Source organism: Triticum urartu, chromosome 6 (assembly GCF_003073215.2).
Source record: "Triticum urartu cultivar G1812 chromosome 6, Tu2.1, whole genome shotgun sequence".
In the NCBI taxonomy this organism is placed as follows: Eukaryota; Viridiplantae; Streptophyta; class Magnoliopsida; order Poales; family Poaceae; genus Triticum; species Triticum urartu.
The window spans coordinates 35,336,838-35,351,583 of NC_053027.1; the positions used below are offsets into that span (position 1 = coordinate 35,336,838).

The 14,746-nt window shown below is 41.4% G+C and overlaps 1 long non-coding RNA gene across 1 annotated transcript; it reads left to right on the forward strand.

Moving 5' to 3' along the window:
- Positions 1 to 273: 273 nt before the first annotated feature.
- LOC125516655 lies at positions 274 to 1,826 on the forward strand. Its single transcript, XR_007287374.1, has 2 exons — positions 274 to 991; positions 1,327 to 1,826. It is a non-coding gene; the product is annotated as an uncharacterized LOC125516655 (long non-coding RNA).
- Positions 1,827 to 14,746: the final 12,920 nt, after the last annotated feature.

The following is a 14,746-nucleotide window of genomic DNA, read 5'->3' on the forward strand; positions in this document are numbered from 1 at the left end:
CAGATATTTTTCTCAACAAGTAGCTGGCTGTAGGAAGGGTCAGGGAGGCAACTGAAAATAAAATGTTTAGTAAATGGAAATAATTATGTTGCTGACTCAGGTACAGGCCAGCAAGCTTATCTATTCCTGTTGTCAGACATACGTGTCAATTAGATCAATTTTACTTAGTGGCAATTAAAATAAAGCTGTGTGTAGAAGAGCCCAGATGGATGGTGGATATTTTAGATCACCGCATGCATTGCTGTCTCTTGCACGGCTGCACACTTATATAAAGGGCCAAGGGCCGGGTAGCTGGACCTCACACCACAACCATTGTCTCTCTTCACTAGAGGTAGTAGTAGTAGAGCCGTAGCTGCTCGTGCAGAGCAGGCGTTAGAAATCCTGCTGCTGTGTCGAGAGAATCAGGAGAAGGCAAACATGCGTTCCATCTAGCTTCTCTAGATGTCCTGCTCCTTCTCTTTCTTTCCTCATGCCATGCCGCTGTTGCTAGTGCTTCTCTATATAGCTAGTTTGTAGCACTATTCTTGTTGTTAATTCTTTAACATCAGCTAGTGTGTCCTTGTACAGTACGCATGGTGGTTTGGTCCTGCATGCTAGTTGTGAAAGATGCATGCGTCTTATCTCCCAAGAACTCCTCTAGATTATTTTGTCTTTTCTCTCTTTCTATCTTGTACCACATGCTTTGTTCTGACTAAGTACGCCTCACTTTTACTTGTTGGACCTGTACACTCGTTATGCTAAGAATAGCACATGCAAGACTAGCTAATCTTGTGCACAAGCTAGAGATGATATATTGGTGATCTTTTGAGATAATATTTCCTCTTCTAATGTTTCAGCCCTAATGAAAAATCTAACACTAAGGCATCACGACGGCAAAAACATTGTACCGGTCACAGTACAAGTATGAGACTGTCAAGGTTCTCCGTCAAGAACGACACCCATTCGGAAGCGTGTCGATGATGGATCCGTAGGAGCGATCGACACTAGTAAGGTCGGGTAGTCGGGTCTTAGCGGGTAAAAGAATCTTGCTCAAGTAGAGCCTGTGTGGTTCCAGTTGAGACTGTTGACGTCGGAGTACCCCTCTTAAGAGTGTAAAAGCGTGAAATTTCACCCCTGTGACTCCTGGGTCAGGAAGCTTGCGGCCATGTGTGATGCCAAAATTATTATTTCTAAGCACATCTTTATTTTCTCTACCATTCCTGTTTCTTTTCTTTTCTTACGGCTAATCCATATACTTGCTTCCGGTGTCACATATTTTCCCTGCTACATGTGTGCTTGCTGAGTATGTCATCATACTCATTCTTGCTATCTTATTTATTTTTGCAGAGATGAGCAATGGAAATGATGGTGAACAGTAGAAGTAGTACTACAGGAGGGGATGAAATAAAGAAACTTGCATGCATGTACTAGCAAGAACACTGGTAGTCGTTCCTATGATAATGAATAAAAAATGATCCCAATGTACTACCTTTGTTAACCTGATGGCCTAACATGCTCATAAATTTGAATTGAATTTATAAGCATGTGGCAATTGTCACTGCTATGTTTTGGGGCGTGACATATTTACACTGTAGTTGCCATAGTGCTTAAACTAAAGTTGCCATGTGGCAATTTTAGTTTGTAGATCATGACAATTTTAGTGTTTTTATGATGACAATTTCAGTACTTTGACCATGAAAATATTTTTTTGTATAAACCATGGCAATTTTAAGTGCATGTATCATGGCAATTTTAGTTTATGGTGCATGGCAAGTCTAGTTTCTTAATTCCCTGTTTTATAATATGTCAAAATTTACTTTTAAATGTAGAAGAAAATAGCTGAAACATATCATGGCAACTCCGGTGTAAATATCATGGCAATTCATGTGCAATAGACACGTCAACTTTTAACCCCCCAAAAAAATTTGTCGAAATATATTGATATGAGATCTAATTTCGAAGATCTTGTCGCGAGGGATTTAATGGTGAAAGCGGATCTTCAATCGGATTTTTCATTTAAGAGATAAAACATTTAAAAAATAGAAAATCCAAAAAGATTCCCACATGCATGCTGTGACATGGCGTAGTCTGTGTGTTATAGAACGTGTGGGCGGGTTTGACTTCCACCACACGTGTGGACGTTAGAGTTGTCCAATTTTTATTTGTTGGATTTGTGTATTTGGATGGTTTTGTTCATGTGGATCCTAACCCTGGTTTTGAACATTGTTCCACAATATGATGTTTGTAGTATTTACTAATGAGTATGGTTGGTCTAGTAGTGTTAATTTTTGATGTGGGATGAACAAAGCTTAGGGTTTGGGTTATGCTTAATGTTAGGATTTAGGGTTAGGATTTGGGCAATGCTTAATTTGGATGATCAAAATTGTTCTATGTTGTTTTATATTCAATGTGTTATATTTTGCATTTCTCCTTTGTTGTACTTATGGTGCCATTGTTTTTTAGATGGATTGTGAATGTTCATTACACTACTAGGGAAAACCCTAGTAGTAGCGCGGGGTAATTGCTAGCAGTAGCGCGGGGGGGGGGGGGCTGCGCTACTGCTAGGGCGCTACAGCTAACTTTTAGCAGTAGCGCGGGTGGTACCCGCGCTACTGCTACTTCTAGTAGGAGTAGCGCGGTTGCCACCCGCGCTACTACTACTTAGTTGTAGCACGGGTCAGAGCCCCGCGCTATTACTAACTAATTCAGAATTAAAAAATTAATTACAGCCATGGCGGCTGCTTCTGCTCGGCGTCATCGTCCTCTCCATTCATGGCTGCTACTGGTCCTGGAGGGGATGAAGTTGTTCGTGGTGATGGTGCTTCCCCACCCAACTTGTGCTCGCAGCTCTCGTCTACCGCTGCTACAAAAGAAGAGAAATTTATTAGAAAGAGGAAGAGAGAGATAGAGAGCAGTAGGAGGAGGAACTCACTGGTGGCCGCCGGAGTTGGTGCCGACGCCAAAAACCCTAGATGAATCTCGGTGACCTGCTGCTGCTTGTTGTGGGACCCTTGACCCGGCGAGGAGGTGCAAGTGGTTGCGTCCATGGCGGATCTGGCCGCTGCCATGTGGACGACGCTCTGCTAGTTTCCCTCTCCTTCCAACAGCGGAGAAGGAGGATGGAGGGGGAGGGGAGGGGTCTGCGAGAGGAGGTCGCCGGATTTGTGAGTGGCGCCGAGGTGCGAGGCCGGCAGTGGTGGTGGGCGAGGAAGGGAATGACAAGTGGGAGGAGAAGGGAAATCAGAAGAGTGTGGGTTTGGATTTGGGCCTCCGCACGCTATGTGTACATATGTCTTGGTGGGTCGATAGTAGTAGCGTGGTTTTATACCCCTCACTACTACTATGGCATGTCCCGGGTGGGCACAGTAGAGACCACTTAGTAGTAGCGAGGGTTATAAACCCGCGCTACTACTATCAACTTAGTAGTAGCGAGGGCTATAAACCCGCGCTACTAGTAAGTAGCAGCAGGGAGGGGTATAAACCCATGCTACTAGTAAGCGTCTGTCTATAAGCTTTTCCCTAGTAGTGTTATGTTGACAAAACGACAACTATGAATGTTGATATTGTTGATAAAAGTGTTGACATTTCTTTAGAGTCGTAGTTATGATGAGTTTGTGGAAGAAACACAGATTAGATTAAAGTGGATGGATGCAAGTGACCAAGTTGAACTAGTAGGAAGATATGATGTTGGGAGGGGACACAAGTGTCGAATGAAGATGATGCCTATGAAGTCCAATTTGCAATGGGGTGCATATAAGGAGGTTGTTGCATCTTCTGACGTCAAATCACTCGAAGTGTTTGCTACTAAGGTGGTCAGATCTCCTCTCTTTCATATTGACTTGAATCAAACCTTAATATAAGCCCTATTAGTAGTGTGTCACCACTTGTTGAGCAAAGAGTTGAAGTGCAAGCCGCCAATGCAATGAGCCAACCTCCCGTTAGCCAATCAAATGAATTTGAGGTGAAAGACATTCAGCATGGCAACGAACAAGTTGATTATGTCAATGTGTATCCCCAATATGAGTTTCAGGGTGGAGCACCAATCAATGATGATGGTCATGACTCCGAGCAAGAGGATGAGAGGCACTACAACATTCTTGGGGACATAGAGGCCCAAGTCAGGCATAAGGACATGGACTCTGACATCTTCTATCAATGTGCTTGTGTGGATGACTCAGATGATAAAGGCCTGGTGAATGAGTTGGACGAGGATGGATTCACGGAGAAAGAAGCAGATTGGTACACAAAAATCACCGGTCAGATCACAAAAGTGGCCTTGTTTTGTGATGTTAGCCTTGCTGAGCATTTTGGCTCCCGGGAGCACATGCTCCCGTGTGAATGTTTTTCAAAAATTCTAATTTTTGTTGTAGATGTTCGTGTTAGTGTTGCAAACATCCTTGATAACTTTCATGTGAAATGGAGCAGCAATGTTCAATCAGTGAAAAAAATAAATTTGGGGAGACATTTGTGGGTAACATTTGGCTTTTAACTTTTTTTTGCACAGGCCAAAATGCTTAACCTTTTTGCCTAAAATTTTGTAGGTATCATTTGGATGTGACTGTGAACACATAGAATTTTTGTTGGGATTTTTTTGACATTTCAAAATTTTATTTTCTCCCATGGGAGCATGTGCACCGAGGAGCCAAATTGGATTCTTGTTGCTTATAAGGCTATAGTCGATGGTGGCATGAGTAGGACAACTGAGGCAAGACCGTTCCCAAGTAGTACATCCGACTAATCCACTATGTCTTACCTAAGGAAAGGTTTGATGTTTGGCCACATGCTAGAATTCAAGATGTGGTTGTCTGAGTATGCTATTAAGCACCATAGACCTTTCATAGTTGTTCACTCGGACTACAAGAAGAGATACACCATGAAATGTGAGGCCAAAAGATGCTCATGGGAAGTTCATGGAAGACTCGCGAAAGATGAATGGCGAAAGATAACTAAATGCAAGACCACTCACCAATGCCGCCATCTGTAGAAGCACACAAGACCACCCACCAATGCAAACCGTCATCCGTAGAAGCACACAAGACACATCGTTAGCTAACCACAGAATTCATCGGTCATAAGTACCAGAAACATATAGCCAAGGGTACAACCATGAAGGTGAAGTTGATGATGAGTTGGGTAGAAGATAACTTTGGATATAATGTCAAGTGCGGGAAGACATGGAAGGCCAAGCAAGTTGCTCTTAGAATGTTTTATGGTGCATGTGAAGAGGCATACAACATGCTCCTTAGGTTGTTGGGAGTGATGTCATATAGAAACCTAGGAATGTATCACTATGTCCAGGATATTGATGGAGTCTTCCGTCATGCCTTTTGGACATTCAGCCCATGCATTGTAGCTTTTGAGCATTGTCATCCGGTTTTGTCTATAGAGGGAACATTCTTGACAGGTAAATACAAGGGCACACTCATGATAGCAATGGCACATGATGCTAATGATCAGGTGTTTCCTATGCTATTTGCTTTGGTGCCCATCAAGAACCAAGACAACCGGGAATGGTTCATGAGACTTGTGAGGAGAACAACCATTCCTCCGAATAAGGAGGTATGCATCATATCGGACCGTTACCAAGGCATACTAAAGGTCGTGGATATTCACATTCCAGGGCGTGCGAGGCCGCACCACCGATGGTGCATGAGGCACTTTGTGGCACACTTTTACATGGCTTGTAAGAACAAGGATCTTTGGAAGGATCTGACCTCCGCGTGTGTAGCCTTCTCCCTTGAGTCGTTCAAGAAACGCTTGGACAAAATTTACGAGAAGGCGAATGAAGGTGGGGAAGATTTTCTAGAAAGGAATATTGATGAGAGACACAAGTGGTCATAGGGATGCGATGAAGGAGGCATGAGATATGGTGATGTTGATACGTCTCCGTCGTATCTATAATTTTTTATTGTTCCATGCCAATATTCTACAACTTTCATATACTTTTGGCAACTTTTTATACTATTTTTGGGACTAACATATTGATCCAGTGCCCAGTGCCAGTTCCTATTTGTTGCATGTTTTTTGTTTCGCAGAATATCCATATCAAACGGAGTCCAAACGGGATAAAAACAGATGCAGATTTTTTTGGAATATATGTGATTTTTGGGAAGAAAAATCAACGCGAGATGATGCTTGAGGGGCCCACGAGGCAGGGGGCGCTCCCCTGACCCTCGTGGTCCCACCGTAAGGCGGTTGATGCCCTTCTTTCGCCGCAAGAAAGCTAATATCCGGATAAAGATCGTGTTAAAATTTCAGCCCAAACGGATTTAGGGATCTCCGGGAATATAAGAAACGGTGAAAGGGCAGAATCTGAGAACGCGGAAACAGAGAGAGACAGAGAGACAGATCCAATCTCAGAGGGGCTCTCGCCCCTCCCACGCCATGGAGGCCATGGACCAGAGGGGAAACCCTTCTCCCATCTAGGGAGAAGGTCAAGGAAGAAGAAGGAGGAGGGGGGCTCTCTCCCCCTCGCTTCCGGTGGCACCGGAGTGCCACCGGGGGCCATCATCATCACCGCAATCTTCACCAACAACTTCACCGCCATCATCACCAACTCTTCCCCCCTCTATGAAGCGGTGTAACCCCTCTTTTACCCGCTGTAATCTCTACTTAAACATGGTGCTCAACGCTATATATTATTTCCCAATGATGTATGGCTATCCTATGATGTTTGAGTAGATCCGTTTTGTCCTATGGGTTATTTGATGATCAAGATTGGTTTGAGTTGCATGTTTTATTATTGGTGATGTCCTATGGTGCTCTCCATGTCGCGCAAGCGTGAGGGATCCCCGCTGTAGGGTTTGCAGTATGTTCATGATTTGCTTATGGTGGTTGGCGTGAGTGATAGAAGCACAAACCCGAGTAAGTAGGTTGTTTGCGTATGGGATAAAGAGGACTTGATACTTTAATGCTATGGTTGGGTTTTACCTTAATGATCTTTAGTAGTTGCGGATGCTTGCTAGAGTTCCAATCATAAGTGCATATGATCCAAGTAGAGAAAGTATGTTAGCTTATGCCTCTCCCTCAAATAAAATTGCAATAATGATTACCGGTCTAGTTATCGATTGACTAGGGACAAATAACTTTGTCGTAACAAAAAGCTCTTTACTAAAACTAAATTAGTTGTGTCTTTATCTAAACAGCCCCTACTTTTTATTTACTTGCTCTTTATTATCTTGCAAACCTATCCAAAAACACCTACAAAGTACTTCTAGTTTCATACTTGTTCTAGGTAAAGCGAACGTTAAGCGTGCGTAGAGTTGTATCGATGGTCGATAGAACTTGAGGGAATATTTGTTCTACCTTGAGCTCCTCGTTGGGTTCAACACTCTTACTTATGGAAAGAGGATACAATTGATCCACTATACTTGTGGGTTATCAAGACCTTTTTCTGGCGCCGTTGCCGGGGAGCCATAGCGTGGGGTGAATATTCTCGTGTGTGCATGTTTGCTTTATCACTAAGTAATTTTTATTTGTTGTTCTTAGTTATTTTCTATCTTTAGTTATGGGTAGGAAACGCAAAATACCAAAAAAAATAGTTGTACCTACTGAACCAATGGTTGAAGAACCACTCAAAATCTATCACAGTCGTGAAGCTTTTTACTTGGATCATCTTCGATCCCTTTGTGCTCGAGCTGAAACCCCAACTAGCTTAGTTGAGGGAAAATCTTTAGATGAGCATGCTTGTTATGTGCGACACCGTATATCCGAAAAGGGGAAACGTTTACTGGATCAAATTCATCGTTTGCAATGCTATGCTTGGAATTTATGCGAAATATATGATTATACTTGTTGTTCTGAAGACCCTAAGAAACACCTTCCCTACCAATGTTTGTTTAGTAATAATGGAATCGTATATTCTTATGCTAAGGGTGTTTATAATTACTATGATGTTCAACAAATTGAAGAATTTGTTGCTTTTAAGGGTGCTTATGAAATTGCTTCTTGATTGAAAAGTATGATGCTACTCTTTACAAGTCTAAAAATATTTCCATACTTGAATATTGTTATGAGAATTATGTTTCTAATGCCTATGTTAAACCATATATCGATGTCTCCTCCGCTGTCCAAGAAGAGACTAATATTTTGCAGGAGTCTATGGAAGAAGAAATTGACGAAACTGTGAGCTCATTGGATGAAAAAGATGACGAGGAGAGCGAAGAACAAAAGGAGGAAGAGCGGATTAGCTACCCGTGCCCACCTTCTAATGAGAGTAACTCTTCAACTCATACATTGTTTAATTTCCCTTCATGCTTACCGAAGGATGAATGCTATGATGATTGTTATGATCCCGTTGATTCTCTTGAAATATCCCTTTTTGATGATGCTTTCTATGCTTGTGGCCAAGATCCCAATATAATTATGCTCATGGAGATGAACTTTCTATAGTTCCTTATGTTAAACATGAAATTGTTGCTATTGCACCCACGCATGATAGTCCTATTATCTTTTTGAATTCTCCCGACTACACTATATCGGAGAAGTTTGCACTTATTAAGGATTATATTGATGGGTTGCGTTTTACTATTACACATGATGATTTTGATAGATATAATATGCATGTGCTTTCTGCTCCTACTTGCAATTATTATGAGAGAGGAACTATATCTCCACCTCTCTATGTTTCCAATACGATAAAATTGCAAGAAACCGTTTATACTATGCATTGGCCTTTACTATGTGTGCATGAATTATTCTTTTATGACATGTCGATGCATAGGAAGAGAGTTAGACTTCGTCATTACATGATATACATTGCTTTGTGCTCACTACTAAATTACAAATCATTGCTAATTAAAATTGGCTTTGATATACCTTGGGATCCGGGTGGATTCATTACTTGAGCACTATATGCCTAGCTTAATGGCTTTAAAGAAAGCGCTGCCAGGGAGACAACCCGGAAGTTTTAGAGAGTCATTTACTTCTATTAGTGCTTTTATAAAGTTTAAAAATAAAAATAATGTGCCAAGGTTTGCCTTTAGGATGTTTACTTTGCTTGTTGGTTTGTACAGTGCAGGACAGAAACTTTGGCTGTAGTGCGCGATTTTACATTTTTTACTGGAACGTCAGATGGTTCTGATTCTTTTTGCACTGTCTTTATATAAAAATTGTTTATTTTTCCTAATTTTGGTAGAATGTTTGGAGTATCAGAAGTATGGTGAATGCTCAGATTATTACAGACTGTTCTGTTTTAGACAGATTCTGTTTTTGATGCATAGTTTGCTTGTTTTGATGAAACTATCGATTCATATCAGTGGATTAAGTCATGAAAAATTTATACTACAGTAGAAAAAATTCCAAAACAAAATATGAATTGGTTTGCAACAGTACTTAGAGTAGTGATTTGCTTTATTACACTAACAGATCTTACCGAGTTTTATGTTGAAGTTTTGTGTGGATGAAGTGTTCGATGATCGAGAAGGTCTCGATGTGAGAAGAAGGAAGAGAGGCAAGATCTCAAGCTTGGGGATGCCCGAGGCACCCCAAGTAAATATTCAAGGAGACTCAAGCGTCTAATCTTGGGGATGCCCCGGAAGGCATCCCCTCTTTCTTCAACAAGTATCGGTATGTTTTCGGATTTGTTTCGTTCATGCGATATGTGCAAGCTTGTAGCATCTTTTGCATTTAGTTTTCATTTTTATTTTATGCACCATGCTGGTATGAGATAGCCCTTGGTTGATTTATAGAATGCTCTATGCACTTCACTTATATCTTTTGAGTATGGCTTTATAGAATGCTTCATGTGCTTCACTTATATCATTTGAGGTTTGGATTGCCTGTTTCTCTTTACATAGAAAACCACCATTTGTAGAATGCTCTTTTGCTTCACTTATATTTGTTAGAGCACGGGCATATGTTTTGTAGAAAGAATTAAACTCTCTTTCTTCACTTATATCTATTCAGAGAGATCACAGGAACTGGTCATTCACATGGTTAGTCATAAAATCCTACATAAAACTTGTAGATCACTGGATATGATATGTTTGATTCCTTGCAATAGTTTTGCGATATAAAGATGGTTATATTAGAGTCATGCTAGTGGGTAGTTGTGGATTAGTAGAAATACTTGTGTTGAGGTTTGTGATTCCCGTAGCATGCACATATGGTGAACCGTTATGTAACAAAGTCGGAGCATGAGGTATTTATTGATTGTCTTCCTTATGAGTGGCGGTCGGGGATGAGCGATGGTCTTTTCCTACCAATCTATCCCCCTAGGGGCATGCGTAGTAGTACTTTGCTTCGAGGGCTAATAAACTTTTCCAATAAGTATGTGAGTTCTTTATGACTAATGTTGAGTCCATGGATTATACGCACTCTCACCCTTCCACCATTGCTAGCCTCTCTAGTACCGCGCAACTTTCGCCGGTACCTTAAACCCACCATATACCTTCCTCAAAACAGCCACCATACCTACCTATCATGGCATTTCCATAGCCATTCCGAGATATATTGCCATGCAACTTCCATCATCATCATATACATGACTTGAGCATTTATTGTCATATTGCTTTGCATGATCGTAAGATAGCTAGCATGATGTTTTCATGGCTTGTCCATTTTTTGATGTCATTGCTACGCTAGATCATTGCACATCCCGGTACACCACCGGAGGCATTCATATAGAGTCATATCTTTGTTCTAGTATCGAGTTGTAATATTGAGTTGTAAGTAAATAAAAGTGTGATGATCATCATTATTAGAGCATTGCCCGCCAAAAAAAGAGAGGCCAAAGAAGCCTAAATAAAAAAAAGGGGCCAAAGAAGCCCGTAAAAAAAGAGAAAAAGGGGGGCAATGTTACTATCCTTTTACCACACTTGTGCTTCAAAGTAGCACCATGTTCTTCATATAGAGAGTCTCTTGAGTTATCACTTTCATATACTAGTGGGAATTTTCATTATAGAACTTGGCTTGTATATTTCGATGATGGGCTTCCTCAAATGCCCGAGGTCTTCATGAGCAAGCAAGTTGGATGCACACCCACTTAGTTTTCAGTCTGAGCTTTCATACACTTATAGCTCTTAGTGCATCCGTTGCATGGCAATCCCTACTCACTCACATTGATATCTATTGATGGGCATCTCCATAGCCCGTTGATACGCCTAGTTGATGTGAGACTATCTTCTCCTTTTCGTCTTCTCCACAACCACCATTGTATTCCACCTATAGTGCTATATCCATGGCTCACGCTCATGTATTGCGTGAGGGTTTAAAATGATGAAGTGCGTTAAAAGTATGAACCAATTGCTCGGCTTGTCATCGCGGTTGTGCATGATGTGAATATTTTGTGTGGTGAAGATGGAGCATAGCCAGACTATATGATTTTGTAGGGATAACTTTCTTTGGCCTTGTTATTTTGAAAAGACATGATTGCTTTATTAGTAGGCTTGAAGTATTATTGTTTTTATGTCAAATGCTAGACTATTGCTTTGAATCACTCGTGTCCTAATATTCATGCCATGATTAGATATGTGATCAAGATTATGCTAGGTAGCATTCCACATCAAATATTATCTTTTTTATCATTTACCTACTCGAGGACGAGCATCAATTAAGCTTGGGGATGCTGATACGTCTCCGTCGTATCTATAATTTTTGATTGTTCCATGCCAATATTCTACAATTTTCATATACCTTTGGAAACTTTTTATACTATTTTTGGGACTAACATATTGATCCAGTGCCCAGTGCCAGTTCCTGTTTGTTGCATCTTTTTTGTTTCGCAGAATATCCATATCAAACGGAGTCCAAACGGGATAAAAACTGACAGAGATTTTTTTTGGAATATATGTGATTTTTGGGAAGAAAAATCAATGCGAGACGATGCTCGAGGGGCCCACGAGGCAGGGGCGCGCCCCTGACCCTCGTGGCCACCCCGTAAGGCGGTTGATGCCCTTCTTTCGCCGCAAGAAGCTAATATCCGGATAGAGATCGTGTTAAAATTTCAGCCCAATCGGAGTTACGGATCTCCGGGAATATAAGAAACGGTGAAAGGGCAGAATCTGAGAACGCAGAAACAGAGAGAGACAGAAAGACAAATCCAATCTCGGAGGGGCTCTCGCCCTTCCCACGCCATGGAGGCCATGGACCAGAGGGGAAACCCTTCTCCATTAGTAGAAAAAGGCCCATTTGTCCCGGTTCATAAGGCCCATCTGTCCCAGTTGGGGAACCGGGACTAAAGGGTCGTTACTAATGGCCTAGGCCTTCAGTCCTGGTTCTTATACTAATCGGGACAGATGGGCCACCACGTGGCCGCTCCGGCGAGCCCAGGCACGAGGGCCTTTGGTCCCGGTTGGTAGCACCAACCGGGACCAATAAGTTTCCACGCGTCAGCATTTCAAGGGCTGTTTTTTTAAAGGAGGTGGTTTAGGGGTTTTGGGGGTTAATTTAGGTTGGTATAGGTAGCTAATAGAGAGATGTGTCCTCTCTTATCTCCGTGCTACTGCTACTGCTATGCCTAAACATGACTTAGATTGAAGTGAGGCAACATGTGGTGCATGTCGAAAGTAATACTAACCCTAACTTGATCAAGTTTGGATTGTACTACTTTCGACATGCACCACATGCATGTTGCCTTCACTTCAATCCAATCCGTTCTCATTTCACCCGCCGATATATAATAACTCTTCATGCTCGCATCATGCATCATCATAATAACAAGTCCTACTAATCATCATCATACAACTTCTACTCGTTATTAATAACAAGTCATACGATCATCATCCTCATAGTCATCGAACCAACCCTACTTAATTGTTCTTAGCACATGATCATCAGTATTAGGTAGGACCTAAATACCCTCTTTAAGGTAAAATAGCATAAAACAAAATAGACCTTGACTCTCCATTATGGAGAATGGAGATCATCCTGTCTCCAATTCTAGCGCTTCGCTTGCTTTTACTTCCAAGAACCTCCTTACGACTGTCCATACATTTTTTCCATCATTTGATTTGCATGCCTCCACTTCTTTTAGAAATCTGGTATAGACAGTTGAGATTCGTAGGATGACCTGGCTGTATGTTCAAAACATTAAGGCTATCTTTCTAATACATCAAATGAGGCACACAATTCTCTGGGATTATCTGTTGAAAAACATAGTAATAACTTCATAGTTAGCAATGATGTACTAGTCTTAGAAGTATGCAAAAGATGCACGGATGTTGTAATAGTAAAAAATCTTACCAGGGTATCTCCATGGTAGTTACCGTAGTTGAACACATGCACTAGTGGCGCGTATTGACCATAATGCTGAGGAGTTTGATTGTAGATATTGTAATTCTCAATGTTAGTACAAAATCCAACTAGATGATTTTTCTCCTTGTAAGTTAATTCGGAGCCATCGGTGTAGTGGGTTTTGTCTACCATCTCCCGCACATTCTTTGAAGAATGAAAATAAGCTGTCAACTATTTTGAAATAAACAATATAAATTAGCTAATAACTATGTTTGAGAAACTCACATAGTGGTAGAATTGGAGGCGTATCAACAAGGACCCAAATGTCCATATTGTCTTGCTCGATTTCAGGATCACCAAGATCCATGGTGACAAGCATACCCTCATCAAAACCATACATCTTGCAAAGTGCTTCCCATTTTTTGCAACCAAAATGGGTACGCTCTCAGAATTGTACAGCTTTACTTCAAAATCCACATCATGATGAGTCCTTAGGTGAATTTTCTTTGTTTCGAAACTTCCATGGTCTTCAAAACCCATCCTCTCCAAGACTTAGCGCCTTGCATGGCATGGGATAAGCTACTCGAATTGTAAAATATGAAAATTACACGTTGAAATAGTTGTAGTCATGCTTAGTTACGAATAAACACTTGTCGTCGTTGCGTACCGTTTCAACATCGAAGGTCTCCTCGAGCTTAATGTTGAAGCGCCGATCATCGTTCAGGTGAGGCATGTCGCACAGACCTCGATCGTCGTGGCACCAGCTGCACTCCCCCAGGAGACTTTCATCGTCTGATGACGACATTTCCTATGTTCATAATTCAAAGATTAAACTTGTACAATTAAATATATGTACTACAAAAACTAAATTAGATCATTATTATTCATCACAGGTTGACTATCGGTCTGTCGAGTCTTTTCTTGAAAACTCTCAGCTCACGTGCTGTAATATTCGACTCTCGGTGATGATCGCTCCTCACTTTGTCCCCGAGTGCATTACACCAAAATGTCTAGCACACGGGAACGAAGGAGAACCGACCCCCATGACAACAATCGGGATTCTTCGTCCTCTCATATATATATATATATATATATGGTGGAACTCTCCCTCACTGATTCCTCTCTGACATTTGCGACCGTCGGTGATGGTCGTTACTCCTTCTTCCCCTAGTGCATAACAAAGGTCTAGCACCCGGAGAAGAAGGAGAAACGACCCCCACGACAACAGTCGGGCTTCTTCGTCCTCTCATATATGGTGGAGACTCGACAGACTTAAAGTCAACCCGAAATATCGTTTAATTATCTTTCTAAAAAAGGATTTGGCTGGTCTCACCTCGAGGTTGGAGGGGGTCGGTGACGGGGACGACTGCGGGGATGATGGAGGGGGGCTCCTAGATTTCTGTGAAAACAAAAACCATATAAGCCATCAACTAATCATATGCATACGCCTTGCATAGTGCTCTCCAATTTTAGCATTCAAAGTAGGAGTAGTTTTCCAATTTGAGCATTCAATAAGCAAAATCAAATTGCAAAATAAAGTAGTATTCAAATTAGGATGCATTCAATTATTAGCAAAACTACATCATCTCTTGGG